Source organism: Panicum virgatum, chromosome 4N (assembly GCF_016808335.1).
Source record: "Panicum virgatum strain AP13 chromosome 4N, P.virgatum_v5, whole genome shotgun sequence".
Lineage (NCBI taxonomy): Eukaryota > Viridiplantae > Streptophyta > Magnoliopsida > Poales > Poaceae > Panicum > Panicum virgatum.
Window position 1 is genome coordinate 18,138,326 of NC_053148.1, and position 15,367 is coordinate 18,153,692.

Consider the following 15,367-nt stretch of genomic DNA (forward strand, 5'->3'; position numbering starts at 1 on the left):
TTGTTGCGTTTACGAAGACCCCGACGTTCGGGTTCAGCAGTAGTGCAATAGCCGGAGGTCCTTGGCAGACCAGGGTCAGACCGGTGCCCAAAGTGAACGAGTGATAGCAAGAGTTTATCTTTCTTAAACCCATCCTTAGACTAGAACCACACTGCCCTAAGGCCTCTCTATCTCTCATCTTCCTCAGGGTAACCTAGTTAGAAGATAGTCGCACTCCTGTTCCCCGTGGAAATTACGATACCCTGAATACTCCCTAGTGAAGTGCTACAGTAGTATTTCCGTGCACTTGCGGACTTCGCTGTGAGAGTTAAGAAATACCAACACATACCAAGTTGAGTGAAATAAACATCTAGAACAAAGTCAAGGCATTACATAAAGAGAAGATACAAGACGTACCAACTCTCCATGAAGATTCTAACTCCTTGAATTACAACTCCAAACCTGAATTCTACTCCCTAAAGGTTTACAAGTGAGGAATGGTTACATCTTGTTGTCTCTACCCATTTAGGAGCCCCCCTCTCATATTTATAGAGGGGCAAAACCAGTAGCTTCGCCTCAATTATGCGCGTGTGGCACCTTGAACTGGCTTAAGGATGTCTCCAGGAAGCTTCCTTCCAAAGGGGAAGGTCGGTGGCCTGCCTCACTGGTCGGCCGACCATGGTGCTCAACCGACCAGTGGGCCAGGCCACTGGCCACTGGCCACCGCCATTGGTCAGTGATCATCTACAAAGTTTCTTGAAGCATTGCCATGTGCTAGAGCCTTTGTAACGTCGATTTTCTTCACTAGTGGGCCCTGCAATCCATGTGATGCCTATGTGGCGATGCGTGATTGGACGACGCTTTTGCTCTAAAATGAATCGGGTTTCCGAAAGGAGAACCCGACTCACTGTATCGTCATGATAGTCCCTGGATAAATAGTTATCACATACATAACTCATTTCAATTACATATCACAGTCGTACAACATCTCAGATACATACATGGGTTTATTTATTACATAAATCTAGAGGATCTGTGATACGAATTCTGATACAAGCCTCTTGGGCTAAAAGGAAACAATCAGAGAATCGGAAGCCCTAGCTAATCTTCTGGGCCATCCTTCATCTTGATGACTCTCCTCCACAGGCAAACTTGAGCGTAGCACGAACCGTCCTTAACTGCATCCTTCGTCATCTAGCTTGATCCTCGAGTCGGATACCAACTGAAACGTCGGATCCTCAGCTTCATTCTTCAACGTCAGACTTGATCTCCACGTCAGATCTTGTATCTAACAAACTATCCCCAAGGACGGGATAGGCTCACATCACCATCCATATGTAGCTTTAAGTGGATGCAAGGGTAAGAAAGGTATCAAAGGATAAGGCTGGGGGTTTTCCTATGCGACAGCAACAAGTACATAGCATCGGCCAAATCTCTTGACATGGGCCATTCCGGCATTCCGGACTCCCGATCCACACACACCTTCCAGCTACGTATAACCCACCCAAGGCGGTACGAGAACTCCCACTCCTCGTATCTCAACTGCTATCCGAGCAGGAAATAAGACTAGAGGGAGGTAGAAACATCAGGCGAAACTACACTATGAGAGCTAAGCCGGATCCAGAGTCTTACATGACCGAGTACGCTACTATACGTATAGTTTTAACTCTGCAAAGCTTGTACACCTGTACCCACTCGGGCTGCAAGTCGAGAGCTAGCCGACTGAGACACAACCCACACCCATGACTCTCTAACTGATACGGTACCATCCTGCTTTCCCAGGGTTAGGGACATTCGGCACAACTAATGACCCGGGACTGTGAATCTCTAACCTGGCCAATGGGCTTCGAGAGTCTCGGAGACAAGTTCGGCACAGCCCGATCTCTTAGGGGTGTGCCAACCACCACTCTCTCCTGACACATAGCTCCTACAGTCCTGGTACCGCACAGCTAGGAATGACTTGAACCTCCGCCCATCGGGCTAAGTGGCGTGCATGTTTAACATAGTTCCGTCACCAAGTCCACTCTCTCGATCCATGATGCCGGGGCGAGCATCTTCGTCCAAATGCGTATCCGCCATTAGCGGTCCACCTAAGGCACCCATTATAGGTATCGCCTCTCCAAACTCCATCAACCGATGTCCTCCGACACTCATGCACTTACCACAGGTGCCTCGTAGGGTGTCCTAACACATACCCCTAGCTCCCTGATCCAAAGATCAGGCTGGTCGCTCACCCCCCCCCCCCCCCCCACCACAAACCCTCCCCCCCCCCCGGCACCCGCCCACCCCCCCAAAACCATCCCCCCCTAAAATCATATCCACGTCTCCTCACAGGTGGATCTCCACTCACGCCAAGACTATCGTCATAGTATCCCATATATGCACACATACACATGTAAGTAGGTATCTCAACCATTCAATATGGTAGAGTAGGTATTTCAAGGAATAGGTAGTAAAGCAGGCTATGTAGGTTCATCTCATCAACTCATAAAGTAAAGCGATAGCAGTTCTATCATAAAATGCCTAATAGATATTCAAAACATAGATGGGCGTGAACCTGGCGTTTCATCGTAGACTTCTTAGGTCTTCCAGGGTCTTCTGGTCTGAGACGTCCTAGGACTTCTCGGCATTGGGGAAGTCCTCCAGGGTCTTCTGGGAGTCCAAGTCGTCAACCAACTCCTTCTCATAGGGGCCTAATTGTAATTACGTATAAACATAGGGGCCAAAGTGTAAAATTCACAAAATTGTCCAAGTAAGATAAAACTCACAACCAAACCTATTCTAACAGGTAGTTCTTGATTTTAGAAGAATTATGAAACTGTTTTCATAATTTTCGAAGGTCCGGTTAATTTATTATGATTTTTTTGAAGATTAAATCAATTTCTGGAATTAATAAATGATTATCAAAAAATAAAACACATAGGGTGACACGTGGCAACTCCAGGTTGCGCCATGTGGCATGTTGACGCCAGCATGACGTTAGTATGACATCAGCAGGTGGGTCTGGTCTGCTGACATCAGCAGTGGGCCCTGTTGACGTCAGCATTGACCGTTGACCATGTCAGCAGGTTAGTGGGGTCCATGGGTCAGACGGGCCCGCAGGTCAGTCTGATGGCAAGGCTGACGGTCGAGGCCCATGCGTCAGGGTTTGAAAACAAAAACAAAAAAGGAGAAGGTTAACTAGGTTTTTGGGCCGAAAATCCAACGTCGGCTCCGCCCAACCCAGAAGTGGTCGGCTCGGCTTAGAAGGCGGCTTAAAGGTAGTCGGCTGGGCCCGAAGGATGGCTCAGCAGGCCGGCCTGTGGGTCGGCTCAACAGCTGGGCTCCCTGAGCAGGATTCGGCCCAGTCTTCCCCGGGCTCTTTCTTTCCTCACTCTTTACTCTCTCCTCACTGCCATGGCTGGCCCACAGGTCAGCGGTCCCACTCGTTCACTGACGGGTGGGGCCCGAGTGTCAGTGATGCCCCGGATCCGGTGCGACCATGATTGATCCCGTGCGGATCGGGCTCGTGCAGTGCATGTGTGTGGATGGCCGGTGAGGGGTGCAGCCAGGGGCGCACGCGAGGTGCTCGACGTAACACCCCCTTGGGTCGGCCACAACGTGTCCGCGGTGTCGCGGCGCTGGTGTGCGACGTTGTGTTTGCGTCGGAACGGTCAGGGCTATAGGTTCGTGTGCGCACGGCGTCGTGCGCATGGCATTCGCGGTGAAGTCTCGCGACAGCCGTGCATGGCGCGGGCGGCACTGTTCCGGAGAGGCAAGGCCAAGCGGGACTAGGCAGAGAGAAGGGCGCGTACGGGCACGCATGTGTGCATGCGCTCGGTGAGGCCATGTTGGGTCGGGGCCACGCGGGCTGAACCAGGTCGCCATCGTAGTCGAACGTGGGCACTAGCACGATGTCGATGTCTCGGCGGTGATGACGTTCCCTCATCCTCTTACTCTTCTTCTCGGCTCTGGGCTCCTCTTCCTGGCTCGGCGAGAATGCTCCGGTAACGGTGGCGGTCGTACTCCTTGGCTCATTCCCCTCTCGGAGTGGCGGCGGTGTAGGATCAAGAACACCGACTAGAGGGGGGTGAATAGGCGGTTTAAAACTAAAATCACAAATACTAGAAAATTTTAATTAGTAAGACAAGAGAGCCCTATATCATGCTACAACTATTTTTAGTTTGGGTTTGCAACCTAGGATGACAAGATACAAATCAAGCTTTAGTAAAGTAAATTGCTCAAAATAAATGCAATAAACAAAGTGAGCAAGATAAGTAACCAAGCTTGACACAAGAACTTTTTCCCGTGGTGTCGATGACTTGCCGGTCACCCCTAATCCACGTTGAAGTGGATTCCAAGAATCAAACGCTCTTCTATCAAGAAATCTCTTGATCTTGAGCCAGCTTGAATCAAGGAATCGCTCCAAACCTCGATTCCACTAGAGTTGCTCTTCACCACTCCGGTGAGGTGAGCACAATATCTCTCACAACCAATTTCGGGGCTCCTCAACAATCTTCTTGGAGGTGCTCCACGAAATCCACTCCTCCAAGTTGTCTAGGAAGCGGCAACTCCCAAGAGTAACAAGTCTATGACGCTTGCTTGAAGTTTTTCTAGTGCCACAAAGCTCAAACTCTTGATGCAATACACTAGGAGCCTCTCACACTAACAAGAATGCAATCCCTAAGCAAAGAGAGTGAGAGAGAGGGGAAGACCAGTTCTAATATGTCAAGTGTGCTTTCCAAATGGCCAAGAGAGCCCTCAAATTGCCGGCCAAAGGGTATATATAGACTTTCCCTCAAAAACTAGCCGTTATACTCTTTTCTGCGTAATCGCGGTCCGTCCGCGGTTCAAAAACCGGACCGTCCGCCCTTATAAACCAGTGAGTCAGAGTGCAATTATTATATGTCAGAACTAGCCGTTACAGCCAGGGCGGACCGTCCGCGCCGTAGGGGCGGACCGTCCGCGGTTAAAAATTCCAACCCACCAGAGATGAAAACGTCTCTGGACATTTTCTGCAACAGACCGGCCACGCCCCAGGGGCGGACCGTCCGCCGTTATAACTTTAAACCCCTACCAGAGAAACAACCTCTCTGGACGTTTTCTCTAAAGGACCGGCGGACTGTCCGCGCCCTAGGGGCGGATTGTCGACCGTTCAACCTTTGAGCCCAACTAGACTTGCAACCTCTCTGGTCAAAAACATAGAGATGCCTGCGGACCGTCCGCGCCCCTGGCAAGTTTTCTGGACGATTTTCTCTAGTGTGTGGCGGACTGTCCGCCCATCTGGGCCGGACTGTCCACCCCTGGTAGTCAGCACAAGTTTTTCAAACCTTGTTTTTAAATTTTTCAAGATGAAGTTAGCCCTCATGCATGCAACAAGTACTTTTGAGCAAAATGGTACTAGAGACCCGTCAAACACGAGTGCAAAGACCCCTCTTGATTGCATGGCTATCTATCGTATAAATCCGGTCATTTTTCATCCACTAATCACCTTATGACCGGTAAAATGCAAAACCCCTATATAATACCTTTGTCTTGAGCCCAAGCTTTGCATATCATCTCCAACATGTTCCACGAACATGATACAACCTCATTTATCCATGGACTAACATATGATTATCATCTCAAATGAAATCGTTAGTCCATAAATATTATCATTAATTACCAAAACTCAGATTAAATGCCTACATGCTTTCAGGCGGTACTGAGCTTCGCCAATGACAGAGGAACGCGACGTCCATACCGCGGCGAGGTCGGGTACAGTGACGGCGTGGCAAGGCCAGGGCTACGGCGGTACAAGGCCTGGCCTTGGGGTCGTTGGCGGCCCGGGTTGCGCGTGCGTAGGCCCTCGGCAGGGCCAAGGCCGTGGCAGGGCCAAGGCCATGGCACGGCCGCAGCGCTCGCGGACCTCCGGCGAACTGGCCGCGACGGCGCTTGGCTGCGGGCAGAGCGTGGGTAACGGCGAAGTGAGGTCACGATGGCCATGGCGAGGTCAAGGTGCGGCCTTGGACTCGAGTGTGCGCGGTTGGAAGCTAGCGGCCGGACGCGCGCAAGGTGCTCGGTTAGATGCCGTGGTGGCCCTCGTGCGCTCCTTGCCGCGACTTCGTGCAGCGTGCATGGCGTGCATGGCTGTGGTGAGGTTGAGCGATTGGGTTCGCACCGGATGCGCAAACGTCAGCGCAAGGCAAGCCCAAAGGCTGGGTCTTTGGCTCGTGGCGGGGTGTGCGCGGTCGTGCCCGCGATGGTCCTGCATTCCAGGGACCGCGGCATGCTGGCACGACACCGGCAAGGTGGTTCGGCGGAGGCTAGCTACGGCTGCACGCGGGCATCGGGCTCCTGCAAGAACATAGGATGGGGACTCCTATGGCTACGCTACAGAGGGGTCATCGGCACCGACATTGCTCACCGGTAGCAAGGAGGCTGGGGGCGACAGGCATGGGACCTACCGGCGGTTTGATGCAGGCGAGGGCAGTGCTGTGTCGCGCGGTCGTCGATTGAGCACCACCGTGGTGCAGAGGCTTCGACGGCAGCGTTCTCTCCTCGACGGGCTCTGCTCCTCTTCTTTCTCGGCTCTAGAAGCGGCGGCGGCGTGCTCCTCCTTGCTCCTCTGCTCTGGCGCGGCAGAGACGCTGTGTGGTTCCCCCAGCGGTGGCTCCTCCTTCCTTCTTCGATTTTCCCAGCGTCGACGTCCCCCTTTTCTCCACGCGGCCACGGTGGTGGCTACCTGCGGCGACGCTGGTGCTCCTGGCGTACACGAGGCCGCGCGCAGGCGGCGGCACGCGCGAGGCCCGGCGGCTGTTGCACGCCAAGGCGGCGACGGCTACGCGCGGGGGCCTGGCGAAGGCCGGGCGACGCGGCCGCGGATGGCGCGCAGGCAGCGACGCTGTGCCCGACTAGGGTAGGAGCGGTGGGCAGGGGAAATTGGCGGTGGCCACAGGGAGGCGGCGCTAGGGTTGAAGACGGCTGGGGCACGACCTTTATAGGCGGCGCATGGCTGGGGCACGGACGCCGATGGACGGCCGTGGGCGTTCGACGCAGGCTCAGGGACGTGTGGCGGCATCCAGGGGCGCGCATAGGCTAGGGTTCGTGGGGCTCTGCACGGTGGAAAAAGCAGGCACGGCGGCGTCCGCGTCTTGTCGCGAAGTGGGGGAGTGCACGGGGCAGGCGGCTGACGCAAGTGGAGCGGGGCGGCGTCGTCGCGCAGAGCGAGCGGGCGAGCGGCGTCAGGACAGAGGGAAGGCGGAGGGAGATTGGGGAAAAGGAAATAGTGACGTTGACAGGGCAGGCTCACCTGTCATAGACCGGGAAGGGAAGGCGTGGGGGTGCTGTCATTTGGGAAGGTTGGGCTGGAGTTTGGGCTGCTTAGCGTGGGCCGGCTCACCTGGCCCGGGTTGGCAGAGCAGGCCGACGCAGGCCACGGCGGGGCTTCGAGTTGGGCCAGAAGCTGGGCTGCTGGCAGGCCAAACTCGGCCTTTGGCCGCTAGGCCGTGCTGGGCTGGTGCAGGGCGCCAAGTTGGGCCGGTTTTAAGCTAATAGCAGGCCTGTTAGGGTGAGCAGGCCACAAATGGTCTGGGTTTGGCTGGCTTTGGATCTGGGTAGGTTTAGGGTTTTGGTAACGGGTCCAGGTTAGGGTTGGTCCGGATAGCAGGTCGGTTTGGATGACGAGTTAGGGTTTTGGATCGAGTCAGGGTAGGATTTTTTAGTGGGTTTAAGCCCGAGTTAGAGTTAGCATTTGAATTTGAATTGAGGGGCACACTCAATTCAAATTCCACACAATTTGCACAGAAGAAAATAAGTTCAACTCGAACTCAAATTAACAAGGTAGAACCAAAAGATCCAATTAAATCCAAATATTTTCACACTAGCAAATTATTAATCCTTAATTTAAATCTAAATTTTAATTGCTAGGATTTTAGAGAGGCAGAAATCCTACTTAAGTGAGTAAAACCATAGCACTACCACAAAAAATTTTGAAATTCACAATTTTCAATTTTAGAACACTCCAGAAAAATCCGGGATGTTACATGCTCCTTGGATCAAAGGGTATGATTGCCCTCTATTCTCATCCAAAAACCTGCACTCATAAAATTCTACAAGGACATGTGGAATTCGGTGATTTATTAGCAACATGAGTGTAAGAAATGCGAGCTCATCTATTTATTTTGACATTATTGATGCTCAGAATAGATCGTTAATGAGCGTCAACAGTGTGTTGCTAGAACACAGTGACTACCACTCATTTCCACTTGAATAACATAAAAATGTCCATCTTTGGTGCAGCACAAGATTTTTATTCTCCATCCATGATAAACGTACAACATCAGCTGCAGAGCCCTATACACAAGAGATTAGATGATAATTTATGATTCCATAAAGATCCATGTCATTGAAGCATGCAGCGTAATTGAGTTAGTTAGGCATCACTTAGTACTTACCTTAATACAGATTTTAGAATTATCATCCCAGTTGGCATTGATGTATTCCATATGTAAACATAGCCTTGTGGCTCCTCTATTCCATAATGGTTCCTCCTACAATCATTTTACCCAGTGGGTGCCACACAAACAAGACCTGAACTTGCCCGCCCATTTCTCCTCTATAGAGAAGAGAGTTAGCCCCTTTCATTTGTTGACACCAAACACTATAATTTAAAAACCATGGGCAAAGCTAGAGCTTAATGTGATACAAATACACCCAATCATGGTTTTCAAAGCTTTTCCTAAGTATCCAGGCACCCCGTCGCATGACTAGTGACTACAAGGCAATAAAAGAGAGGGAGGGACGGAGCATTAAAAATGGAAGGGAAACCGACCAAGGCCAGCAGCTACTGACTGCGCTATCCATGCATACTATGGAGCTGGTGGCCAACACAATATTATCAGACAGCTACAACAGCGATCAATCTTGAGATAAGATAGTGGAAGCGGTGCATCCAAGGGGAAACGTAGTTAGGATCTGAGGGGTAGGTCATTGTGAGGGACAACATAGTGAGGGTAGCAAGGCAAAGGCAGGGGCACGGGAGCAGCAGAGATCGCTAGCTATTTGGAGAGAGAGATAACGAGCCAACCAACAGCGGCACTATGGATCCGTTCATAGCATCGAGTGGTTCGGGTGAGTAGGGATTTGGGGGCTGACCTATGGTCTGGGGCAGCCCAGTCCCTTCCCCTTGTCCTTTTCTCCCCCATTCCTTGTTTGCCTCCTTTTTCTTCTTCATTCTTCCATTTCCTACTGATGTTCTGTTGTTGCTTACCTGCTCTACTTAGGGTGGTTTGGCATTGCTTCCCCTCAACTTACTAGCGTCTAGGCATTTGGAAGGGGATGATTCACCACGCCTTGCCTCGTCTTACCATCTCAAGAACTACAATGCTAATACTTTTTTGTGTTTCTTTTTTTGGGACTTAAACTACTATAAGAAAACCACTCTTTCACATGCTAAATTTTGGAATAGTAAGATTTTGATTTTTTTTCATATTTTTCATCTAGAAAGGCAAACACATTAGTATTTCTCCCTATTCTTTCTTCTCGGCCCAATTCCCCACTACAGTTGGACTCCACCAAGAAAATGAAACACATATGCAACATGTGTAGAGGAAAAGGCAACATATCCATGGAGCACCCTTATTTATAGGAAACACATATGTGTAGAGGAAACACATATGAAACACATATGCAACATATCCATGGAGCACCCTTATTTATAGGAATCCATGGCTCATACTCGCTATAGCATGTTATAGCCTTTGGGAGAGGAAAAGGCTAGGATATCCATCTGTTAGATCTTAAAGGCTAAATCTGCTAATTCCCGGCTATATCCAGCTATAGCTGCAAAATTAAGGGTTATTTAGCCAGCTAAACCATATAATTAGTCTTTATTTATTGTTAGTTTAGTATTGAACTTCATAATATTTCGTCAGCGATGTAACGAGGGAATGGAGCCTACAACGTAAGACATATTTCAATACATGAAATTTTCTTGATTTCATGTTTATATACAAAATTACTCATAGATATATGCTTGGTGTTGAAGTAAAAATGCATAATTATGGGAAACTTCTAGAAGATTAGAGAGTATGCATGAACCATGGTTACCATGCTTCATGGTAAAAATATGGAATATTCTAGAAATTAGATATTTGTATGGTTAGATAAACATGAGAAAATTCTAGACTTAGATATTTTATAAACAAGTGTGTAGAAGATGAACACATGGCAAAACCATATGCCATGGAGTCTTATAAATAGGGGTGGTCCCCTCTCCTCTTGCCATACCATGGCGTAAGAGGTCTCAAGTAGGAGATGACAAGGTTGCCATATAGTGTAGGAGATGCCTTAGCCTGCTATTTTAAACACTACTTTGAACTATGTCTCAGTTGTTTATCTCCTGCGATGATCCGCTACATTGTGTCAAGTGCTCCTAATTTTGCTTAAATATGTCTTACAAAAGGAAGTGACACTATTTGAAGGACGTGGATTAGCAATGGAGTAGGCTTATGGGTTCTTTGTATCTGCTTCTTATATGTCAAGTATCCTATTGTAATATGTTCATCCTAGATGATCACTTCATCCTCACCACACGAAGCAAGCGCCCACTTGTTGATCGTTGTAGCATATCGGATTATAGCTCTTGCTTGGATTTTGCTGGCACAATAAGAAGACCTAGCTTAAAAGAACAAAATCAGTGAACAACTTTAGAAAACATAGAAAAGAATCTGAGATTCTGAGGGGTCATGATTATGCTAACTTTAGATCCCTTTGCTCCTCATCAAGGAACATCTCGGTAGGAATTGAGTTCCATGAGGACCACACTCTCTTCCTGCCTGGAGTGTGCAAATCTTGTATAAACATGAGCTAAAACTTCATTTTCGGTATCCAATGTTTGACCTGCACATTGAGTAGATCTCCCTTTTCCTCTTAGCTTCCTCCTCAGTATCCAACATTTGATCTTCACGCAGAGCAGATCAAACTGTCGACCCTACGGAGGCGACCTCGAGTTTCCTACAACTGACAGTTAGCTACAGCTTTCCTAAGAAATTCCCTCAAGAGAAAGGTTGAGATCATAGCTAGCGAACCTTACTGTAGCAACCACAAGCTCGATGTCCTGACGCCAAGATCGACCTCCTTGCAGAGGAGCTCACGCATATCAGTGTTCTCAACGAAATCGAGCTTCTCTTGCTTGAATTGCTACCTCCGTATCAGATCGAGGTCGACCTCACGCGAATTGCCCTCGTCCCCGCTCCATCCAGCTGCTCCCTACTACTCCAGTCCTCCTTCCTGCATTAGGACAAAGAAGGTGGTAGTGGAACCAACTTCTCACCCCACGAGGCAACCCGTGCGAGCTATTTGTATTTGGTGGAGAGTTGAAGGTGGAGAAGGCTTGGGCGAGGAAGTGAGGACGGGGGTAGCTAGAGTCCTCAAAGCGAGTGAGGATGGAGCTATCGCCTGTGTTGGGAGCGTGGGAACAAGTCCAGCGTGGATAACTTTGTGGCGTTTGGACTTGTAATGGGAAAAATGAGACGGAGACTAATAAAGTAGGTCGGGCAAGGGATATAGACATAAGGTCGGTCTAAAAAAACTATCGTGCAAAGAGGTGTCGTCGATCCTTCTATATTCTATATCCAACTAGAAAGGGGTGCTAACAGCGCGCTTGTTTCTTTTTTTACCTTCGATAGGGAAGATCTCTACCTATTTTTTATTTATAAAGAGTATGAAGTATGTACAAGAGATTTTACACAAGCCTCATGCTTAAAGGAAAAAGAGTTTTCACATCAAAAACTACTCAGCCAATTAGAAAGGTGAACTTACACCGATGGCTTGGCCTTAACCACAACCAAAGACAATTCCCGGACAAAGAAGGACTTCCAACCTTGTAGCAATATTCTACCATTGTAAAAAATGATGGTGTTCCTATGGCACCAAATACTCCAGGAAGCAACCATCATTATTTCTCTGGAAATGGATCTTCAATAGGCTTTTCTCTCCGTAATGATCATATCCAATGGAGCCAAGTTTAAAGGCCAATGTATGCTAATGAGGGACCAACACTGCTAGCTGAAATCGCAATGAAAAGAACAAATGACAAAGAGTTTCTTCAAATGCAGAGGTGCAGAGAACACAAGTGTAATCTTCTAGAAACGTATGCTTTCGCCTCAACATGTTCCTCATGTTCAGTCGATCCCTTAATAATAGCTAGAAGAAGAACTTATGTTTGCCCCAACAACAAGACTTCGCCATCCACTTAAACAGAGGATAGGGGGCCTGAGATCCCAGCAGCTAAAGATAGGCTTTCTTGGAAGTAAAAACATTTGATCTCCAAACGTACTAAGTTGGCAGACACCAACACCATCACTCAAAACCCCTCATGTCGCCCTAAAAAGGGTGACTCGGGCAGCTCCCTCCTACGCCGCCGAGTTTCTACCATTGCCGCCCCCTCTGGCACCCGTTTCTCCTCGCCTCCACCCTCTAGTAGATCTACTACTTCGTTTAGTTTTTTTTCAATAATTTTGCCTTTCCTCCAGAACAATTGGACTAGTGTTTGGATCATCATTTCTATATATTCGATCTGGCTTTCTATCCCGTATTGGATTTCCTCCAGGGGTTGGGTTGCTTTCTCGAAAGGCGGCATGTTCTTCATAGAGGGATCGAGTTACGTTGGTCTAGTTCTCTTTGAGGAGGGATTGGATCTATTTTCCTCTTTGGTGTCCTTCCGGCCGCTGGTACTACTAGAGGTGGTTGCAGCCCTTCCGGCTGCCACTGGTGACGACCAATGGTGGCGTCGAATCTTATGGTCGGTTCAACCTTCAAAAGATATAGCCAATGTGCTTTCAGCATCATTCCGGCGTCATTTACTCCCCACATTGGTTGACCATACAACGTCTCTTTTGCAGCCTTCACATTTGTGGAGTCTTCTGTTTGTGGGAACTGCGACTCGAGTCTGGATTTGGTAATTTTTCATGGCGATAGGGTTTCCTGAAGCAGTGGACATCGCCGGATACACGGAAGATGAAGGATAGGGACCTAAGTGCATATCTTGGAATTCACCTTCATATTTGAAATCATGTGGCAATACTTGACAGAGGACATAGGATATGATGGTACCTTTTGAAAATCATTCAGAATCTACATACAGATCTAGAACAACATCCAGTGGAGCAACAGCAATATTCAAATACAGAAATAGCTAAAGTCTATATCACTAAAGGAGGAAGTCCATATAACCCCTAATACATTAAGGGTCGACTATGTCCCCCTCATTTATAAAACCATGTATTGACCCACACAACTTTAAAAAACTATTTAAATAACCTACCGGGATGGGTTGGAGTTTGGTTCCTAGCCATACTTTACCACACCTAACCTTAGGTAGGTTTGATCAAGTTGGAAGGTATTTAGTTGGTAGCTTATGCAAGATTCTTTTTGGCTCCACATGGCATAGACTAGAAAAAGTGTGGCAAGATTTCATAGGCAAGAAAAGTGTGGTGACCAAATTTTTTGCCACATTTGCCACACTTGCCTAACCTTAAATGTGGCAAAATGTGGTTGGCAACCAAACATGACCTCCTCATAGTATGTGAGCGCCGTTATTTTTTACTTCTCTTCCTCTCTGGGTCAGCCTGCCTCATCAAAGTGTGAAAAGGCAGTGGCTACGAGGGTAGGGGATCTAAGAATGGCACCGCTATTAGTAGTAGGGACTAGGTGCGCGGAGCTGGAGCCGGCATGTTCGCCCGCTGGGCCGAGTGTTCGCCCACTTCAAGAGTCTTCTTAGAGAGTCGATCCTTCCAACAAATAAATGTGAAAAAAATATAGGTTCCTCTCCTGATGATGATCTGAGGTATCACTGTTTTGACGTAGCGACGAATAAATGTAAAAGGTATAGGTTCCTCTCCTAATGATCTCGGGTTTCTCCGTTTCGACGTAGCATATGCCAAGCGCATGGAAGGAAGCTAAACAACTCCAGCAGCTAAAAGGAGTGAAAACAGACAGAAGAGAGTACGAAGGATAAGTTCATACCAAAAGGATTTGCGTTTTATGAACGGTAATGCTACTGTCCGGCCGTCCGACAAATCGGACGCTGCTTGGTCCCACCTTCCAGCCTTCCACCGTCCAGCTGCGCTCATCCATTTTCGCTGCTGTTTTTGGACCCACCATCGACCAGTTAGAAAAATCAGAATGGATGAGCTCGCTCCCAGCCTCTCACCTTCCACAATCACATACGCAGTCAGCGTCGGAGATCCTCGCTGCGCCGCCAGGTGCGAGCCGTGTTGGCCACCGGCGAGCTCGAACGCCGGGCGCACCCGCGCCACGTGCACTCCGCACTGGCCGCCGCTCCTGCGGTGAGGGTGAGCTGCGTTTAGGGGCGGAGCCAGGAAGTCGTTTTTTTCATTGTTATGGGGGCCAACCATACAAATTTATATAAAAATTTAATCAAAATTTAAATTTCTAGTGTAAATTTGAGGATCATGGGGGCCAGGCCCCTGTCCGCCGCCCCCCCCTCTCTCCGCCCCTGGCTGCGTCGGCCGCCGCTCCCCTGCAGCTTCCCCCGTGCCAACCGCCGGAGGCGCTCCGGGCAGCGGCCATGGGGGCAGCTCCGGGCAGCGAGATGCATGCAGTGGGGGCCGAGTTGCCGCTCCCGGCGCCTTCCTCATCCCAGTCGCCGCTCCCTCGCCAGGGGCGAGCCGCTCCGGCCACCTCCGCCGCCCGGCGCGGGAGCTCCACCGCGGCGGCGCCCGAGGTCGGCGGCGAGCCCCGCGGGAGGCCTGACTGCAGGAGCTCTGGGGTGGGGGTGGCGCCTGAGATCGGGGGTGGCTCCGGACCGGCGGCTGGAGATCCGAGCACGACAAGGTCCGCATGGTGTTGTAGTAGAATTTTTTTGAATATCGCAATGGTTGATTTGAGATGTTGAGGATGTTGCAGTAGGAAGTTTACGTAGATATTTGATGTTGTAATTATGATTTTTGGATGTTGCAATATTTTTCCCTTCAGCTATTGATGAATGTTGCAAGAAACATGGTGCAAATATTGTGGTGGGAATTTTTTCCTGAATTCGGTTGCAAAGATGTATTTGATTTTTGAATGTTGCAAGCGATGAATTTCACTGTTGCAGATGTTTGTTTCATTTGTTACCGATATTACTTTTTTATGTTAAATGCAGCAACAGCGTTCAATGGATCGAAAGTCCGGGCACTAGCACTTCCGTTTTACAAACGATGGGTACACGAAAGTGACGAAGTTGCAGTTGACCAAAGGGTGTATATCTCCGTCCTGATCAGTGAGCTCATACCAGCGTGGCATGCCAATATGCCATGGTGGCAAAGACTACTATAGAAACTACCCCTATGGGTCATTTGAACGATCTTTGCAAAGATTAGTGGGTAAAACATTTGGTTTTATAGTTTGAGGGTTAAGTAGTCTA